The 20,729-nt window shown below is 51.1% G+C and overlaps 1 protein-coding gene across 2 annotated transcripts in view; it reads left to right on the top strand.

Annotated features, from left to right (window-relative positions):
* The window catches only part of CSK (C-terminal Src kinase), a 68,810-nt gene that overhangs the window by 21,654 nt on the left and 26,427 nt on the right, over positions 1-20,729 (top strand). The window contains exon 1 of one of the 2 annotated variants that reach the window (XM_043494292.1): positions 13,958-14,074. The exons of the other annotated variant lie outside the window; for it this stretch is intronic. The gene's annotated coding sequence lies outside the window, so the exon portion shown is untranslated. Of the gene's footprint in view, positions 1-13,957; positions 14,075-20,729 lie in introns of those variants that run through there. 2 annotated transcript variants of the gene reach the window in all.

The following is a 20,729-nucleotide window of genomic DNA, read 5'->3' on the forward strand; positions in this document are numbered from 1 at the left end:
GCAAGGCCGATTTCAGCGCTAATCCTCTTGTCGGGGGTGGAGTAAGGAAATCGATTTTGAGAGCCCTTTAAGTTGAAAAAAGGACTTTGTCGTGTAGACGAGTGCAGGGTTAAATCGATTTAACGCTGCTAAATTCGACTTCAACTACTAGTGTAGACCAGGACTAAGTGACTTGCCTAGGGATGTGACAGAGCAGGAAACAAAGCCAGATCTCCCAACACCTAGTCCAGTGCCTTAGTCGCAAGATGATGTTGATTAAGGCCACTTGCCTTGAATTTGTGCAGGTGTTTTAACTGCATTCTTTATCCTGCCTGCACCAAATCCCTCTGTTATCTTTTAGGGTCTCCTTATTAAGAAAGCACAGATCAAGTTAATGCCCCCTGTTCACTCAAATTAGCTGAGCCCTGATCTGCTGGCAGCAGCTTCTTCCAGGGTTTCTCTTCTATCCCCCCACCCCCCCACACACACAACAGAAGATGGCTCTTGGATCATTCTGAGCCTGCTCCATCTGTAGATCCCCAAAACCTGCTTTTAGACTAGAGCAGAGAGATCTGATGGGAATCGGGATGGGCTGGGAGGAGGACTCACTCACTGTCGGTAATAACTTTCGTTCCAGAGGATTGATCTGAAGACCCTGTACGACGGAATTGCATCACCTGCCACTGTCATGCAGCTATCATTTTGCGCCAACAAAAGCATGCAGCACTGGGGCTTCTGTTGAAAGCATTTTTACTTCCTCCTCCTCTTCCTCTGTAAGGGGAATTTTAAGCAGGCAACATGGATGAACTCTTCTACAAAGCACTCTGGGATCTTAACAGTCACAAGGAAGTGCAGATTTAAGTCTTCAGAAGATATTACCTCCGACAGCACAGCACCTCCCTAGCGTACTGGCTTCTGTGCCTATTCAGAAAGTAGGGCCCTATCTACAAATCATCAATAGCACTTCCAGCAGCATTTTGGTCTCTGATCCTGCTTAGCTCACAGCTTGGGCAGAAGGGCTGCAGGGTTGCTGGTCTCAATTTTAATCAAGCTGATAATCCAACACTCTGCCCTCTGTGTCCATTTCTCTTCCCCCCCCCCCCCATCCTGCATAGGTTATCCTTTTCCTAGCAGTAGCTATAAGCAGCTGCTGCTTTGTGGATCACAGTGAGTGGGATGAGAAGAGAGTCTGCTTTGGGGGGAAGGGATGTCAGAAAATAGCAGAATAAATTAGATTAGATCCAAAAGTTGAAAGCACTCAGAATCTCAGGGGATCTGGGCAGATTGTGTTACTTCCAGCTATCCTAGCTGTTTTCAGTGCACTCATCTTCTACAGCCTTCAAAGCGGCAGGAGTGGGGGAAGGAAGAGAAATACAGTCCCTTGGCATATTCTACAAAGGGTATGTCTACACTGCAATTAAACCTGTGACTGCTGTGTGGCGACTGACTCAGGCTACTGGGGTTTGGGTTAAGGGCTGTTTAATTGCAGTGCAGAAGTTCAGGCTCAGATGGGAGGGTCCCAGAGCTTGGGCTGCAGACTGAGCCGAAATGGCTACACTGCAATTAAACAGCCCCTTAGCCAGAGTCAGCTGGCCTAGGCCAGCCGTGGGTGTCTAATTGCAGTGTAGACATACCCTAAGACAGTGGTTTTCAAAGTTTGGGTCGCAATCCAGTACTGGGTTGTGGAATGGAAGGCACTGGGTTGCTGTGCTCAGCACCCAGGGACCCTGGTGGCTGGTCAGTAAAAACTAGTAGTAAAACTAGTAATCCCTACCCGGTTCCCAGCCAATGGGAGCTGGGGTGGGGGTGGTGCCTGCAGGCAAGAGCTGTGCAGAGCCACTTGCGCGCCTCCGCCTAGGAGCCGCACCTGCTGGCTGCTTCTGGAGCACAGCATGGTCCGTGGAGCCAGGACAGGTGGGAAGCCTGCCTTAGCACCCCCGCTGTGCTGTTGACCGGGAGCCGCCGGAGGTAAGCCCATGCCCTAATCCCATCCCCCAGCCCTGAGCTCCCCCAAAGCTGGAGCCCCTTCTGCACCCCAAACCCCTCATCCCCAGCCCTGAGCCTCTCCTTTACCCCGACCTAGCCCAGAGCCCCCTCCCACACCCTGAACCACTCATTCCTGGCCTCACTGTGCAGCCCTCACTCCTGCATCCCAACTCTCTCCCCAACCCTGAGCCCTCTCCCACACTCTGAACCCCTCATCCCCAGCTCTGTTGGGTCACAGGCATCAACAATTTTCTTCAACTGGGTCTCCAGAAAAAAGTTTAAAAACCGCTACCCTAAGAGGCTAGTGATGATTGCGTGCCTAGGTCTAAACTTGAATGTGAGTGGGTATAGCAAAGTTTTGGCAATAGTTAAGCTTTTAGATTTGTTTTCTGCTTCCCTGTTTTTGATGTGAGCCACAGTGAGGGTTTGTGCACCTTTCTAAGGAGCAGAGTGCTTTGAAAGCTGCAGCGATGGGTGAGACACAATCCTACAGCATCAGGTTCCTGCAGTTATCACAGGGTTTTTTCTGCTTGTCCTTTCAGTTGTAACAAAATACAAGGAAATTAAATGCCAAAAGCATAGTTTGTGATGAATTATGCTTCCACGCTAGAGCACCTGCACGAAAGTGAAAGTTCTTGTAGCCATATGTGCTGGGTCCGGCACACACGTGTGCTCTGTGAATGTTAGATTACTAGATTTTCAGAGGTGATCGAGACTGGCCAGACTGTGCTCCCGTTGAAGTCTGTGGTAAAACCCCCGTTAACCCACAATGCTGAGCGCTTTTGAAACTCTCATCTTAAGTGTATGGCTTTAATGTGTGCAGAGGTCGAGATTTTCCACTGTGACCAGTGATTTTTGAGAGCCTGATTTTTTTGGCCACCCAATTGGAGGCACCTTTAAAGGGATCTGACTTTCATAGATTTATAATTTCATAGATTTCTAGGCCAGAAGGGACCATTAGATCACCTAGTCTGACTAAAACATGCTATCGAATTTCACCCTATATTGAGCCCAATAACTTGTTTGGCTGAAGTCTATCTTGTAGAAAAACATTCAGTCTTGATTTGAAGGTATCAAGAGAGAAAGAATCCACCACTTTCCTTGGGAGTCAGTTCTGCTGGTTAATCACTCTCCCTTTCCAAACTCTGTGCCTTGTTTCTAATTTGAACTTCAGACCACAGCTGCTCAGTGCTTCCTGAAAATCAGCTTCAGGCACCTTGAAAAGACCTGCACACCCAAAAATTGCTGTTTGCTTTTGAAAAGCCCAACCAGGATTTTCACTCTGATGTTAAAACAGGGATACCTCCCTGCTCCCCCGCCCGCAGACAAAAAAATAAGAGAAGGTTTTTATCAAATACCCAACATCTCCAATCTTTTTGCTGTGTGGACAAATTGTTGTTTTTTGTTTTTGTTTTTTTTGTGGTGGGGCTGGTGGCTTGGTAGTTTGGCTAGCCTTTTATTTTGTGTTTGAGCAGAACCCGACACATGCATGACCTGATTCTATTCTGTGTAAGTTCTTGAGCTTGGGCTCTGATCCTGGGGTGGGGGTGAGCCCAGTGCCTAGCTGACAGCTGGGAGGGATAGCTGTGAACCCAGCCCCAGCTCCATTTTCGCATCAGGTAGCCTGCCAGTAGTGAAATTGACATTCCTGTCAGTTTCACAGCTCCAGCTGTGAGCCCCACCTGCAGCTCTGAGCCAGAGGCAGCTGTGAAACTGACAAGAATGACAGCCAACAGCCATGTAAGTAACACAGACGCTACACAACCACTGCATCGCCTTTACTACACCGACGTAAGTGCAGGCGGAATTATGTCAACGTAGCAGGCCATTTACTTTGGCAGAAGCAGCATTCTGGTGTAGACGCTGACATAATTAAGTCAATATAAGATGCCTTACATCAGCCCAACCCTGTAGTATATACCAAGCCATAGTAATGCTCCTGTAATCACCTTCACCAAGAGATCATCTGGGCGAATTCATGTCTTCAGAGGGGGCTGAGTGACAGATTTGGAATCTTTTAAAGAAACCAACTTTTAAAAAAATTGTTGATTAACAGCTTTTTTTAGCTCATAAAAAATGAGCCATAATTAGCCTAAAATCAGGGGGAAACCCTTGCAAACAGGACACTCTGAATATATTTAGTACTTGCAGCGTGGGTGAGGTTAGTGCTGCTATGGGAAACTTAACTTTTCATTTCCTGATGCCTGTGTGGTCAGATTTGTAAACTCAACTTTAGATCTTTGCATTCAAAAAGCCATTTTGCTCTGTGCAAAAGGCACCGTGAACTTCCGCAGTGATCGTGCCTACGTGATTTCAGATTAAACTTGCTCAGTTTGAGGTCTCAGGTTGAGTTTGCAGGGCTTGCAGTTAGACAAACTTTTTTTTTTTACTTGCAAATTCAAGTTGTGATCTTTATAGCTTGTGCATTGTTTCTAGTTAGAAAGATGCTGCAGACAGAAGCTTGTCGACAGTCCAGCTTGCTGTTAAAAATTACTCTGGGCACAGCGGTAACTGGATGTAACCTTGAATACAGACAAGGAGCAGACCTGTTCAGTAAGATGCTGGTTTTACACCATCACCTTGCTATCCATGAGCACAGTTTAAAAGTCATGGGACTGGCCCATTTAATAGTGACAGTTCTTGGCCTGCACCACGTCATGATCTCAGATTCTGCAGATGCAAGGGCTTATGGGAGCTGAATGAGAGCAGTAGAGAAGATATTATGTAATCAAACACTGTGCAGCTATTCTGAAAACCTGCCGAGGAGCCTGGTGGTTGGAATGTCCTGGATATGGGGAGGGGAGAAAATCCAAACGTTTTGTTTTTTTTGTTTGTTTGTTTGTTTTCTGCTTCTGACTGAATGAATTTTTCTGTAAATGCCACCCAAATGTTTGTGGATCTGTTAGCCGAGGAGCTGGTCTCCCCTAAAACTGGTTGTTGTAACCGTTGCTTGGTGAGATGGCTGTGTAGAAGACTGTCTCCAAACATGAGCAGCAAAAGACATGCATGCTCTGTGTTCTTCTTTCCTCACTCACTGCAGGGCCTTATCCTGCAAGGTGCCGAGTGCCCAACCCCTGCAGGAGTCGAGGGCATACTGAGCCTCCTACGGGTGTTGATGCCCACATCTGATGGGGGAGCATTTAAATGGCAACATTATTTAAGCACTGGTAATGGAAAGAACAAAACCTCAGAGATTGTAAACTCTTTGGGGTAGGGACTTTTTGTTCTGTTTTTGGACAGCGCCTAGTGCCATGCAATCCCGATCCATGGCTGGGGCTGGTAGGTGCTGCTGGAGTGCAAATAATAAGAGGGAAGTTGAACTGTGTGACCCTCTTGCTGCGGGCAGGCCCCAGGGGTAGTTCTAGGGACCCTGTGGGGTTATTCCTATTTTCAAGTGTTCCTGATGTCTGCAGTGATTAAAACTGGAGACTCTCCCCTCCTCCTCCCTCTGGGGGTCTGAATGGCAGTGACGGGGGGATTTTTGCCTTTTTCTGCAGCAAGTGGGTGCTAGTCACTTGCCAGAATTATCTGAGTATCTCTCACATAATCATTGCCATTGCGGTGACTGGTGTACCCGGATCCCTCCTACTCTCTGCCTGTGGTACATAATAGTCTAGTCCAGGGGTCGGCAACCTTTCAGAAGTGGTGTGCCGAGTCTTCATTTATTTACTTTAATTTAAGGTTTTGTGTGCCAGTAATGCATTTTAACATTGTTTAGAAGGTGTCTCTAAGTCTGTATATTATATAACTAAACTATTGTCATATGTAAAGTAAACAAGGTTTTCAAAATGTTTAAGAAGCTTAATTTAAATTAAAATGTTGATCTTGCGCCACCAGCTCGCTGCCAGCCTGGGGTTCCGTTCACCTAGGCCGGCAGCGGGCTGAGCGGGGCCGCCGGCCGGGACCCCAGACCAGCAGCGGGCTGAGCAGCTCAGCCCACTGCCGGTCTGGGGTTCCATCCACTGGCTCCTGCCAGCCAGGGTCCTGGCTGCTGGCCCCGCTTACCCCGCTGCTGGTCTGGGATCCCGGCCTTGCCCCCATAGAATGGGTAGCTACCTTCTCCCTGGTTCTAGCCCATTCTCTTCCCCTCTCTCTCTCTCTCTCTGCACTGAGCTGAGGGTGTGAGTGCACTGAGCACAGGGCTGGGGGTGAAGGGGCAGGCTGGGGGTTGGGTCTGGCCAGGAGCTAGAATGAGGGAGGGGGCTCAGGGTTGGGGCAGGAGGTTTGGGTGTGGAGTGCTTACCTGGGCAGCTCCCATTTGGTGCGAGGGGTGCAGGTGGGAATGTGGGGTGTGTGCAGGAGCTCCCGTTTGGTGCTCAGGATGGGGGTGGGAATGTGAGGGTGCAGGAGTCAGGGCATGGGGTGTGGGGGGATGGGTATGTGTGGGGGGGTGCAGGAGTCAGGGCAGAGGGCTGGGGGTATGTGAGGGGGTGCAGAAGTCAGGGCATGCGATGTGTGGGGGCTGGGTATGTGTGGGGGGTGCTGGAGTCAGGGCTGAGGTTGTGGGGGGCAAAGGGGTCAGGGCAGGGGGCTGAGGTGTGGGGGGCTGCAGGGGTCAGGGCAGAGGGCTGGAGGTCTGTGAGGAGGGTGCAGGGGTCAGGGCACAGGGCTGGGGGTGTGTGAAGGGGAGTGCAGGGGTCAGGGCAGGGGGCTGGGAGTGTGTGGTGGGGTTCAGGGGTCAGGGCTGGGGTGTATGGGGGGGTGTAGGGGTCAGGGCAGAGGACTGGGGGTGTGGGCTAGGGTCATGGGGGTGCTCCCAGCACCCTGCCCAGAGTTGGAGGGGATATGCCCTGATTCCACCCCCGTCCTCACCTCTTCTCCGCCTCCACCCTGTCGCAGCAAGCATGCTGCGGCTCCCTCCTTCGCAAGGGCCATAAGCTGATCTGCAGCAGGGAGGGAGAGGAGGAGGGGCAGGAACCCAGCACGTTGGGGGAAGAGGCGGGGGAGGGGGAGCTTGCCTGTCCTGCAGCAGCAGCGGGCAGGACCAAGCTTCTTCACCAAGCCCTTGCAGTGAGGGGGGCAGAGAAGAGCGGGCTGGGGTGGGCAGGATTTTTAATGGCACGCTGCTGCCTGCCGGGGTCCCGGCCACTGGCCCCGCTCAGCCGACTGCCCGCCTGGGTTCGGCAGCGGGCTGAGCGGGGCCAGTGGCTGGGACCCGGCAGGCAGCAGCGTGCCATTAAAATCAGCTTGCGTTCCATCTTTGGCACGCGTGCCATAGGTTGCTGACCCCTGGTCTAGTCTCCTGTTGGTCTAGTTTCCGTTATTGGGTTTTGTGTGCAGGTGCTGGGTCTGGCGTTGGTGGGCTGTGATAGGTCAGATAGAATCGTCTGCTGTTCCCTTCTGTCCTTAGACTCTGACTCTAAGGCCTTGTCTACGCTTGAGTTCTGCACATATAGCTATACGGGGCAAACCTTCCCAGTGTGGACGCAGGCCATGTCTGCCCTACAGCCTGTGCCAGTATGGCCCCCTGGGATAGATGCAGCGTATGCCACAGGAGTTTCTAACCCCACCTCTCCAAATGACATTAACTATGCCACAAATGCTCTTCTGTTGGCGTAGCTGCGTCTGCATTGGGGGTTTTGCCAGCATAGCTTTGTTGACTCAGAGGTGTGGTGTTTTTTTGTTTGTTTGTTTTTATAAATTGGTGATAAGTTTTAAACATTGCAGTTGTACCAGCATATCGGTGCTTTTGCTAGTGTAGCTTTTACCAGTTCGATGAGTGAAATAAACTAGATCAGCAAAAGTGCTTTGATCCCAGTATAACTGTCTCTATAGTAGGGCTTTTACTGGCATTGCTCTGTTAGCAAAACCCCACACCCTTTACTGACATTGCTGTTCTCGTGAAACATTTTAAGTTGAGGGCATGTCTGTAATACAGCAGCACAGCTTCCTCCATTGACAGAAGGGTTTCTCCATCAATGCTGTTAATTCAGCTATGGAAGAAGTGATAGCTCGGTCAACGGAAGAATTCCTCCATCAACCTAGCTGCGTCTACAGACATGGGGGTTAGGTCAATGTAACTAAGTTGCACAGGGCTTTAAATTTTTCACAGCCCTGAGCAATGTAGCTAGATCAGCCTAAGTTTTAGGTGTAGATCAGACCATAGACAAGCCCTTAGTGTTTGCACTGGTGATAATATGGTGGTTTTTGCATTCATGCTGCTGCTTGGGTGGGGATGCTAGACTGGTCAATTTTACTTTCTGTATCTCATCGTGTTGTAATGTTTGGGTTGCTATAGCTGCAGGGATACACTTAAATAGAGAAACTCCAGTGACTTATATTTAGATTTTCTGTGTTTTTTTTTTTAACTCCTTAAATAGCATTTTTTGGAGAACAGCTGGTTGCAATCTGCATATTTCCAAAGCAGTGTGTAGATCTGAGTCTACTGCAGTTTTGGGGCAGTTAATTTCCTTTACACCCATGTTTGAAGTATAGAGGCAAGTAAGACCCTGCCTATAGTTGCACCAGTTTAATTAAAGGCAAGGTTTTAAACCAGTTAATTTTAAACCAGTGCAAGACCTTTGTGGACACTCTGATTTAAACCTGGCATATATCGATTTAGGTTAAATGGATTCCTTATTGAGTTAAGTGTTTACAATAGAGTTTTGGGGCTGGTTTAACTAAAATCTGGTTTTAAACTAACTGAAAGTTAAACAGGTGGAAGACGTAGACGAAACTTCAGGAAAATGATTGACGTTAGGAGTACGAGATGAGTTCAGCTATCGTTAATGTAAATGGCACCAGTGAGCCGGAAGGGCAGAAATTCGCTTCTGTCTGATTCCACAGATTTCCACACCCTGTTGCTCTCTCCCAGAATAGTAGGTCTGTATTTCTCGAAAGCTTGTCACTTCCACCCACAGAAGTTTGGCCCAATAAAAGATACTGCCTCACCCACTTTGTCTCTCTAATATCTTGGGACTGACATGGCTGCGTACAAAGACAGTAACTGGCAGTCATTTATATTACTAACTTGCTGGTAGTACCCTAATGGCAGGACACTCTGAGTGTCACATTCACTGTTGTTCTGTCACTGCTTGCTTTCAATACATGGGAAAAGATGGAGACCATTTGTGCTCCCTTTTTATCTACAGCTGTCACTCAGTTAGCACCCTATTAAGTTACCAAGCCTGCAGTAAGAAAAGGAGGACTTGTGGCACCTTAGAGACTAACAAATTTATTTGAGCATAAGCTTTTGTGAGCTACAGCTCACTTCATCGGATGCATTCAGTGCAAAATACAGTAGGGGAGATTTATATACACAGAGAACATGAAACAATGGGTATTACCATACACACTGTAACCAGAGTGATCATTTAAGGTGAGCTATTACCAGCAAGGAGGGGGCGGGGGGGACCTTTTGTAGTGATAATCAAGATGGGCCATTTCCAGCAGTTGACAAGAATGTCTGAGGAACAGTTGGGGGGGGGGGAATAAACATGGGGAAATAGTTTTACTTTGTGTAATGACCCATCCACTCCCAGTCTCTATTCAAGCCTAAGTTAATTGTATCCAGTTTGCAAATTAATTCCAATTCAGCAGTCTCTCGTTGGAGTCTGTTTTTGAAGGTTTTTTGTTGAAAGATTGCAACTTTTAGGTCTGTAATCGAGTGACCAGAGAGATTGAAGTGTTCTCCAACTGGTTTTTGAATGTATAATTCTTGACGTCTGATTTGTGTCCATTTATTCTTTTACATAGAGACTATCCAGTTTGACCAATGTACATGGCAGAGGGGCATTACTGGCACATGATGACATATATCACATTGGTAGATGTGCAGGCTTCTGATGGTGTGGCTGATGTGATTAGGCCCTATGATGGTGTTCCCTGAATAGATATGTGGACAGAGTTGGCAACGGGCTTTGTTGTAAGGATAAGTTCCTGGGTTAGTGGTTCTGTTGTGTGGTGTGTGATTGTTGGTGAGTATTGGCTTCAGGTTGGGGGGCTGTCTGTAAGCAAGGACTGGCCTGTCTCCCAAGATCTGTGAGAGTGATGGGTCATCCTTCAGGACAGGTTGTAGATCCTTGATGATGCGTTGGAGAGGTTTTAGTTGGGGGCTGAAGGTGATGGCTAGTGGCGTTCTGTTATTTTCTTTGTTGGGCCTGTTCTGTAGTAGGTGACTTCTGGGTACTCTTCTGGCTCTGTCAGTCTGTTTCTTCACTTCAGCAGGTGGGCATTGTAGTTGTAAGAATGCTTGATAGAGATCTTGTAGGTGTTTGCCTATGTCTGAGGGGTTGGAGCAAATGCGGTTGTATCGTAGAGCTTGGCTGTAGACAATGGATTGTGTGGTGTGGTCTGGATGAAAGCTGGAGGCATGTAGATAGGAATAGCGGTCAGTAGGTTTCTGGTATAGGGTGGTGGTTATGTGACCATCGCGTATTAGCACCGTCGTGTCCAGGAAGTGGATCTCTTGTGTGGACTGGTCCAGGCTGAGGTTGATGGTGGGATGGAAATTGTTGAAATCATGGTGGAATTCCTCAAGGGCTTCTTTTCCATGGGTCCAGATGATGAGCACAGTGCTGAAAAGAGGCAGTCTGCATTTCTCAAAGTACAGGTGCATCTCCATGATCACACACACAGGTGTCAGGGAGAGGGGTTTTCACCCACCCCTAGAGGGGCACAGCCCTTCAGATCACTGCCACAGCTCTTCCAAGCTGCTCCCGCAAATTCCTCCGTCACGCTGTCTAGCTACACCTAACGCAGCCGTCGCAGCTGCAGTGCATGCAAATAATTCCCAGGGGCACTGCCCGCTGCGGTGGGGCAGAGATAAGGTTGTGTGGGCGTAGAGGTAAGGTTGTGTGGGCATGTAGTGTAACTCTTCATTTCCTTGTTTTCCAAAGTTTGAGCTGGATGCTGTGGTAGGGCAACTTTACCCCTTTGTTAACAAAGGGCTTTTAGTCAGTGAATTAGAGCTGAAAAATCCTGGCCACAGGCTGCAAAGAAAAGCAATATTTCCCATTTATATGGTGCCCGTGGCCAGAGGTGATGCATGGGTGATGCACAGACTGAGCATGCTCCGTAACACTGCTGAAGCCAGCTGCCCTCCCTCTGCCCCCCACCTCCCCATTGGCAGGCACAGATTGTCTCTGACAGTGGCTGTCTTTTTTTTTTATTTTTTGTGGGCGGGGAGAGATATTTAAATACACACTAAAAACAACCTCTTCTGAGTCTCTGTCTTCTCCCGTTTGTTGAAGTGCAGAGGGAATTTCCTCTAGTCTCATTAAGTGACAGAGATTCCTTCCAAACTTACAGCTTCCGGGTTCTTCAAGTCTTAGGGCTTGTCTGCATTAGGAAAAATGGTGGATTTTTTAACATGTGTTCGCTAGCAGTGTAGACAGGACCATCTGTATTTTAGCACTTATTAGCAGTTACGGCCAGTGCTAGACGGGAGCCTAAGGTTTTCCTTGACTAGCTAATGTGTTAAAACTACAACTTGCACCTTTATGGTGAGGTTTTAATGCAGGTTAACTAACGCACTTTTTTTTTTGTGTGTGTAAACATGGCCTCGGGGCTTATACATTACATTGACAAGCTTAGGCCATGCACCTGTGCACGGATCATCAAGGTGAGCCTCTGCAGAGCCCCACTGAATTTAGTGGAGCAATGCCCGGGTGCGAGGCCTGGATCTGATTGTAGGATGGGGGGGCCTTAGCTTGCAAATTCTTTGAAGCAAAGGTATTTCTTCCTGTATGTCTGTACAGCACTGAGCGCAATGGGTCTCCTGATCTGGCTGAGGTATGGCCTCTCCCAGGCGGTGTCTAGTTTCCCAGGCACACGTTGCTCAATGAAGTATTTTTATGTTCTCTCTCTATCTAGTATGAGATTTTTCCTTTCTCCCCATCCTGTCCCCAACCACGCAGATCGGTCTGGAAAGGGACTGAGACCTGCTCCGTCATCCTTGGGAGTTTCCCGCTGTCCCATCCTTTGCCTGGCTGCAGCGTAACAGCCCGGCCACCAGCCAGCGGGAGGGCAAATGGCTCCTTTATCTATCTGCTGCTGCACCTAGCAGCTGGTGGCTCCAGCAAGTCCCCAGAGCTGCCTGCTTGCCTTCCAGATGCAGCAGATCCCTTGCAATGACCCCAGCCTCAGTAGGAGGTTAACGATGGGTTAATGGTCCTGTTGGTCTCTCTGTGCTGATATTGGCCCATACCAAGAGACTGGACAGGAAGGAGGGTAGAAGCAAAGCCTTCCGAGCAATGCTTGGGAAATCTCCCAGAGGATTATCAGCAGCTGTACTGTGCCCGTATGGGGAAAGGGGACTGAATCTTCATGACTTTCCTATAGAAAAGACAGGTTTCAGAGTAGCAGCCGTGTTAGTCTGTATTCGCAAAAAGAAAAGCAGTACTTGTGGCACCTTAGAGACTAACAAATTTATTAGAGCATAAGCTTTCGTGAGCTACAGCTCACTTCATCAAGTACTGCTTTTCTTTCTATAGAAAAGAGGCATCAGATCAGCCAGACCATTTCTCCGGGCCAGTGTGGGATCGTCCCCCTCCGGGTATGTTCTGGGCTTGAAGTCCCAAGCAATGGGGCTTCCACACCACAGCAGCTAGCAAGTCATCCCCGCCCCAAGATTCAACAAATTCCATCCCATTGCAGCTAAGTAACATGCCAATGTAGCCCACTAAATGATTCCCCCACACACACACTTAGCTGCAGCATGCAGCTAAGACATTCAGCTCTTTTAATCTTCTCTGATAAATCCCCCCCCAGCCTCCATCACGTCCCTTGCCATTCTCCCTCCAGGAAGTAGTCGGGTTCCCTGTTGTGCTCTTTCCTTGCTTTGGGGCACGTGTTCCATGGGCCTTTTGGCTCAGGAGCCCTTTGGCCCCTCATGGCTCGTGTCAAGGGCTCTCCAGATCCACGACTCTCCAGTTGGAGGTGCCTGTGAACTGCGCATCCTCTGCCCGCCTCTCCTGGCTCTCCTGGCTAGTTGCGCGCAATCTCTCCTCCTCTTCGGGTCAGGTCATGATCCCTCCCAGCTGTGACTAATGGCTCCCCCATGTTCCCCAGTCAGGCTGTCGCATCATGCTTGACTCTGCCATTTTGTCTGACAAGCTTTACTGGGCCTCTGCATTAGACCTTCCCATCCCACCCAGCAACTGTGACCTTCTTTCCACCCCACATCTGCTGCTGCTTCTGTTCCTGGATTTCTTTTGGACACCCACCACTAAGAGGTCTTTGCTGTCTTCCCTGTGCTCTGTATCCCTTCAGAAACCTGCCTGCTCTCCCCCAGACTCTGAGCTCCCTGCTCCCTCCATCGCACGGCAGGGAAAGCTTGCCTCAGTTAGCATCAGTTGCTGTGGGTCGGTAGCATGTAGCTTTGAGCCTGTTCCTTGCTGCTGGGGAGAGGAGAAATGCATAGAGGGCTTGGGGTGGGGGGAAATCCCCTCACCTGTGCGAAGGGCTGTGAACGGTGACTCCTCCACATGCCGAGACCAGGGTTTTGCCCCCCCATTGACACCCCCCTGCCCTCCCTCTCCAAACTCCCAAACCTGCTGTCTCTTGGGGGTTCCAGGCCTTAGGGGGGAGAGATCTGCTGGGAACTGGTGTCTGAGAAGAGCCTGCCCTGCTCTGGGGAGGTGAGGAGCTTGAGAACTTCACTGCTCAGCTGCAGAAATTACAGCCTCTCCCATTTCCTCTCCCCCCTTTCTACCTCCCACTCCCCCCCCCAGGAAAAATCCAACTTTGGGGCTAAACTAGCCCAGGTGAGCATGCCAGGCTACCCCGGATAGCCGTGGAGTGGGGGAGGGGGAGAGCTGCTGGCTGATGCATTAAACCATGGCAGAGACGTGTGGCTGGGATGAGAGCTTGGCTGGGAGAGTGGGTGTGAAGCTGCTGCCTGGCTTCTTGCCCCGGCTCTGAACGCGGGCTCTATGAGCAGCCAAGGGCTGGCGGGCACGATTTGTATCTCCAGAGGAGAGCACTGGGTGAAAATGGTCCCATCAGCACAAAATGCGCCCAGAGTCTGGCGGCAGCTGGGCTGGAGCCTTCCAGCTCATGGGGTGTGGGCAGACCACACTGCCTGCTTTTGGCACTTGGAGACCAAGGCAGGAGGCACATTGGAAATGGCCAAAATGGTTGTTCTCCAGAAGGGCAGCGTTGAACAATGGTGAGAGAACAGCATTGGGTGCGAGGATCCTGGGACCTAGAGGAGGGTCCGCTTCTCCCTCTGTGCGTTGGTTTCCATGCCTGCAGAGTGGGGATAATTACACTTGCCCCCCCACATAGGGGCACTGCAAAGTTGGGTAAAGGCTGGTTAATTTAAGTGCTTTGAAGCTGCATCAGCTCTTGAGTGTTATGGCAGTAAATTGCAGGCTCCAAACTGGTACTGGGAGGGCAGGAGCATTTCCTGGGGATCGACCCACCATTGAGAATCTGGTCCCCCTAGGGAAGCCCTGTGGCGCCTGGTTCTCAATCCGGAGCAGTGTACACAGCCCTACCCCCCGGCTGGCTCCGAGACATACCCACAGCCTTAGAACAGCCACTGGAATGGGGAGGGGTTGTTTCACCTGACCAGCATCTGATGGGCCGGGCCAACCTGGGCCGCCTGCCGCAGAGGAGGCGCTGGGAAGGGAGGGAGAGCGTGTCCCCCGGCACACTTCTCACTGCTCCGTCTCTTGCTGCTCCATCTCTCCTTGCTGGAGCCTGGCCACCACCTCCAGGCCTCTCCCTCCCATGCTGCTCCTGCACTGGGCTGGCATCTCCGCGCTGAGCTTGCTCCTATGTTCCTAGCAGGAGGTGCCGCTGGATCGGAAGGCTGCAGTCCTGGGGAGCTCACTGAGCTGCAGCACAGATGATGCCGCCGGGTCCAAGTGCTGCGGTTGCCTGCGTGACGGAGGCACCTCTTGGCACTGCCAGTTCCTTGGTGCCGTGCTGTGACACAGCGTGGGAGATGGTGTACGGGATGGGGTTGCATCTTGGTGCAGCTGGGTGCCATAGCAGGAAGAAACCATTTCTGGGTGCTGCTGGCTCCCGGGTGCCATGCCATGAGAGGGCCCTGTCTTGGCCCTGCGGGGTGCTGCATGGGAACAGGGTGAGCAATGAAACAGTGTCTCTGCTGGACACCGGGCTCTTATGTAACACGCCTGCATCTTGGCTCCAGTCTCTTCCTCCCTGCAGAGCGGCCCCCCCTTCACAACTCTTGTCTCAGTTCCCCTTTCCTTAGTATTTTTAGCCCTCAAGAGCAGCTGTTGTCGGGGCCGTGAGGAGGAGCTGCTGCCTGGAGGCTTCAAACTGCCCTAAATCTGCCCTATAAATTAATAAAGACTTTTCTATTTTTGTGTAGCCACTGCCCTTTGTTCTCCACCTCACTGGCTGCCAGAGCAATCGGGGGCGGGGAGTGTTCCACAGCAGGCGGCATGAAGGGAACGGGGTGTCTGCATTTCTGGGGCAGTTGGGGTTGTCGTGTCCTGTTCCCTCTGTAGCCTGGGGTTATCCTGCCATTCCATGGAAAGTCGTGTGGACTGAGCTTTGCCACACTGAGGTCACCAGAATCCGGGAAGAGGGCATTAGCTTGTATTTAACCCTGGGGTAATTCCACACCCTATTCCATACGCTGCCCAAGAGCCCTACACCTCTCTGCTCTCCATGTCGGTTTGGTGTGGGCACCTTGAGCCATGTGAGCATGTGATGCCCAGGCAGGGCTGTCTGAATCCACGTTTCCCCATCCATTTCCACTTTAGTTCCCAATAAAAAACATCTTTAAATTCTCAGCTCATTTATTCAAAAAACTCTATTTAATTCAAACCAAACGACGGAGAAGGGGGTGTTGTCCGGCTAATGCAGAGACACAGGAGCCAGGACTCCTGGATTCTATTTCCAGCTTTGCTGCCCACTTGCTGTGTGACCATGGGCAAGTCTCTTAGCCTCAGTTTCCCTGTTTGTAAAATGAAGGGTGCTATTTACCCACGTCCCCAGGCTGCTGTGAGAACTAGGGCTTGTCTACAGAGGGAAACTGACTGATTTACATGTACTAGAATAACTATCCATGGATTAAGGCCAGAATAGACCATTGTGATCCTCAAGTCTGGCATGTGAAAGGTCAGTGTCATTAACTTTCTAGCTATAGAGGACTAACTTCCTGGGTAGACACGCTATTCTGGAATAATTTCTCTGCTCACAGACAGTTCTTCTCCTAGAGCCAGTTGATACTCACTACAGGCTTTTGCGCTTGGGAATATCTGTGAAGGTGTTTGGAGAGCCGCTGATGAAGGGGAGCAGGAGGGCAAAGTGCTGTTAAAGCACCTGTCTCAATCCTGCCCCTTGGGCATGTGTGTTCCAGGATCACAACCTGCGAGATATGTTGTGTGCATGTTACGCACTAGGGAAAGGAGCCAGGCTTTTGAGTGGTCTTGGCACTGCACAGTGTTGTTCTAGCCTGTAACAAGACACCCTGTTAGGATGATTGATGCAATGGGGGTCCCGTAAAGCTGGGGGGTCCAGTTCGGAGAATAGCTCTGCATGGCACCCGCGTAGCACTCTTCACCCTAGATCTCAAAGCAGCTTGCAGAGTCGTCTCTGTTTTATAGATGGGGGAAACTGACTCACCGAGGGGAAGTGACGCCTTAGGCTACAGTGAGTGCCCCTCTGCCTTATTTGTCTGGAAGCTTCCTCTTCCCCTCTGATAGTGGCGCTCAATAGCTGGCTTCCATCTGGCTGCTCCCTGGGTGCTGCTGGTTCTCTTTCTCTGGGCCCGGGTGGGTCCTTCTCCTCACCGCCTTTCTCTGGATAGTGACATCTCCTTTATGGTGATGGGTTTGTTGCACCCTGGAGGCAAAACGTGGCTAGTGGCCATCCAGAGGTGCTTTGCTGGATGTGGGCACTGAAGCTGATGACCACAGACTCTGACTTATAGGAATGTACAGCTGGGAGGGACCTTGCGAGGTCATCTAGTCCAGCCCCCTGCGCTGAGGCAGGACTGAGTGTACCTAGACCAGCCCTGACAGGTGCTTGTCTAAAGACCAGGCTTTGTCTAGGCTTGCAGAGCTGTATTTAGTGCGGCAAGGCCCAGGGGGACACACACATACACTCTTGCCGGGTTTGTAGGTTGCCCCTCTCACTAGGGTATCTAAGTATGGCAGAGTTCAAAACCCAGAAAGGCCAGCGGTCTAATATTCCTCCAGCCCTGCTGCCACCGAGGGGTTTTCGATATTTGTCCCTCTCCTTCCCCTGTTCCTTGCTCCTGCCACAACCCCATTATTAGGTATATTCCAGGAGCCCCATCTGAGGTCAGGGCCCCATCATGTTAGGCTATGTATATAATGAGAGAGAATCCCCGTCCCAAAGAGCTTACAATCTAGACAAGGCCGAGGGCTGGTCTACACTAGAAATTTACCTCAGCATAGCTATGTGTCTCGGGGGTGTGAAAAATCTGCACTCCGAGCTATAGAGACCTAATTACCACCTCTCAGGGAACTAGATTACCTATGATGATGGGAGAACCCCTTCCTTTGGCATAGGTAATGTCTATGCTGAAATGCTACAGCAATGTAGCTGCAGCGTATTGTGTGTCAGTGTCCCCAGACAAAGGGTGACAGGGGCAAGAGACGCACAGAAAGGAGTGACTCGTCGGCAAGCCAGAGCTGGGTTTAGAACCCACCACGCCTGACTCATGGTCCAGTGCCCTAACCACTGGTCCACACTGTCTCTCCGCCTTCTCCTCGGCCTTCAGTCCTGCTTGTTGCTGTTCCTAGCCCTAGCTGTGAGAATGCCCCCAGAGAGTTTTGCACCTGGTTCTAAAGGCTGATCCCTGGGCTTCTCTCCAGGAAGATAGGAGCACATGCAAATGTTGAGGGTTTTTGGGTTTTTTTGCTTAAAACTCCTCTGTTTGCACTTGCAAATTAGGCCCAGCCCTCAAGCCAGGCAGGCCGCCTGCCTGCTGCCCCTCTTTGTGGCAAAGTTCCTGGCATGCTGTGGCCAGCTGTGGGAGTTGGCGTGAATCCTGGAGCCAAGCATTTCAAAGGCACTGCCTCTAAGTGCTTCAAAAATATGAAACGGCAAGAGGGGTGTGTGCGTATGTCGTTAATTAGCAGGATTTATATTAAAGTAGATCCTTAATACTCTTAATTTCTGTGCCCTTTGGGAATGAGATTTCAGAGAGGGTCTGTCTTCCGTTCCTCCCTGCTCCAGGGCTCTTGGCTGTGTTAAATCAATAGTCTGCTGCTCGGCACCCACGCTTCGCCCGCCCTCAGCACACGGGCCTGAGCGAGAAAGGCTCATTTGATGCTTTGGCCAATGACATCATGTGTCTCCAGGGGTCAAGACGGCAAGAACAAAGCGAGGATTGTTAAGAGTCCCACACAGCAGGGGACTTATCCCAGCGCAGGGCCTCTCTCAGCCTGATGCCGCCATGCAGAGTCAGGACCCCCTGAAGGGCTGCCCGCTCACTCTGTCTTAGGGAGAAATCCCACATAGTGAGGAGTCCCTGTCTGGTGCATGCTGGCTAGCATAGATTTTTTTAATCTCCTGGCCCAGTGGCCCCTCTTCCTTAGCCGTGCATTGGCTCAGTGCAGTAGAATACAGCAAGCCGGTGTCCAGCCCAGGAGCTGATTTAGCCTAAGGTGGTACCCCATCTGTTCCTGTCCATGGCATTGCAAACCGCAGTCACCTCATCTCCCAGGCATGAAGCCGCATTTCCACGTGTGTACCGTTTCACCCGGGAAGTTCGGTGGCTCCTCGTGCTCAAGATGCCAATTGCTCTGCTGTTTGATTGTCAGTAGCACCTGGCGTCCAGCCCCTGGGCTGATGCACCTGCTACGGTGGGGAGCTTTCCTCCCAGCTGTCTGGGGGATGAAGCAGATGCCTGCTAACACCATGTTTATTTATAGCAGGTTCTAGCTCCACTGTGCCGGGGACCTCCCCTCGATGAGCGGCACACGTGCTGCAGAGACACTAAGTATAGCCACTGGGGGCAGAGGGTCGGGTGTCGTGGGTGGGATGGGAAGAAGCAGCTGGCAAGCCTGTTATGCCTTCTGATCAGGTGGCTTTCAGCCAACAGCAGGGTAAGCTTGATCTATCTTCTGGGTTCAGAGATGCAGAAGGAGGGCAGGTGCCATCGGATACTTTGCCAGGCCAATGAGGGACGGGGAAGTTGCCCCAGCAGCCAGTGTGGGAGTTCAAGGTGAGCCAGTGTACTGGCTCCCTGCGGTTCAGCTCCCCATCTGTACAATGGGGGGACTAGAAGTGCCCTGCCTCCCAGGGCTGTGTGAGAGGAAACGCGTCAAAGATCTGAGTGCTCAGATGCGGCTGTGATGGGGGGCCAGCAGCTGACACCTGAGATGTAGCTCTTCCTATCCCCATCTCAGGAGATCCCCCTGTGCTCTAGGGGATTTCAAAGTACTGGTGGCTCTGTGCTTGCCTCCGGAGTCCCCCAGGACCAAGAGAGGAGGACTACCAGGACTAGGTAGTCTGAGGTTAAAAATGAAGCAGCGGAGCTGGGGGACCCCCCTGAGGTTGCCTCTAGGCATCATAAAGAGGACTTGCCCATGGTGTTGCTTTGCATTTGGGAGCTAGGAGTTGGGGCACCTGGATTCTATTTCCAGTTGTGTGATTGGACATGCAGAGGATGTCAGTCAGACAAGGTGTGACTCAGTTTCCCTGTCTGGAAGATGAGGCTGGGAGTAATGGCATTGATCTGTGGTAGCCCACCCCCTTCCTGGGGTGTTGTGAGCTTTGGTTATTGAATCTATGGGGCATCTCTTTGGTGCAGTGGTGGCAGTCAAGGTGGTGGGGGGCTCAGGAGACTGGGAAATTCTCACCTAAGGGAGTTATGCTCTATGGATTCACCCTCCTCTCTCCAGTAGGATTTGGGGGGAGGGGTTATAGAGAGTTGCCTCCTCCCCGATGGATCAGCCCCCCCGCCCGCCCCCCTCCAGTTCCTGCAGCTGTTTCTTCTATTACGAGGAGCGGATTTTTCTCCAGCTGTATTTGGCAGGCGCTGGCCTCAAGCTTGCCAGAGCACAGCTGACGTCACCGTCCCCTTGGCCTCCCCCAGCCAGGCTGCAGGATGCATTTCTAGCCGAGATTGGGTCCGAGGGCCATTTACCCTGGAGCTCTAGGGTGTGAGGCCTGTAGCATCTCTCGTGTACACAGATCTCTGGGGGTGGGAGAAGGGATCCCGAGTTGGCTGGCCCCCCAACTTGTTCGGTTTCAACCCCTGCACAGTTGACACCCAGCAAGCTGGAATCTCGGGATTCTGCTGTGTGCTGGGCTTTGCAGCAGAAGGGTCCGTATGGGGGTGTCTGGGAGGTTGAGGGGGCAGGTGGGCTTCCCAGGGCATGGAGTCAGAGTGTAATGGTCTGGGAGAAGGATCCTTACAGGAACCAATGGGTTTGTGTGGCTGTTCCCTCACCTGCTGAGTCTCCCAGAGTTCTGTGTGAAGGAATCTCTCTGAGAGATCCCCATTCCTCCCTCACCTACATACGTACCCCAGTATAATCTCAGCCCATTACTGTGGTTTCTGATGGTCACCTGGCCAGAGCACTCACCCCAGGCCAAATTGCTGGGCCATCCTTGCTCTTGGGGCTTGCGAGGGAAAACCCTTGTGCTCTGGTCTGTCCTTTCTTCTCTTCCGTAGCGTATCGAGCATCCTCTAAGACCGCCTGCTGCTTCTCCACGCACATGCACCAGTCTGTGACAGTGGAGAGTTAGTGGGTGGAGGACGATACCATTGGACAAAGTGATCGCAGAGCTCAAAGAATTCCAAGTGCCAGCAGGGAGCGATATCTCTAGCATGGCTCAGGGCTAGATAGGCTAGTGTTAACAGT

Source organism: Dermochelys coriacea, chromosome 10 (genome assembly GCF_009764565.3).
Source record: "Dermochelys coriacea isolate rDerCor1 chromosome 10, rDerCor1.pri.v4, whole genome shotgun sequence".
NCBI classification, from domain to species: Eukaryota; Metazoa; Chordata; order Testudines; family Dermochelyidae; genus Dermochelys; species Dermochelys coriacea.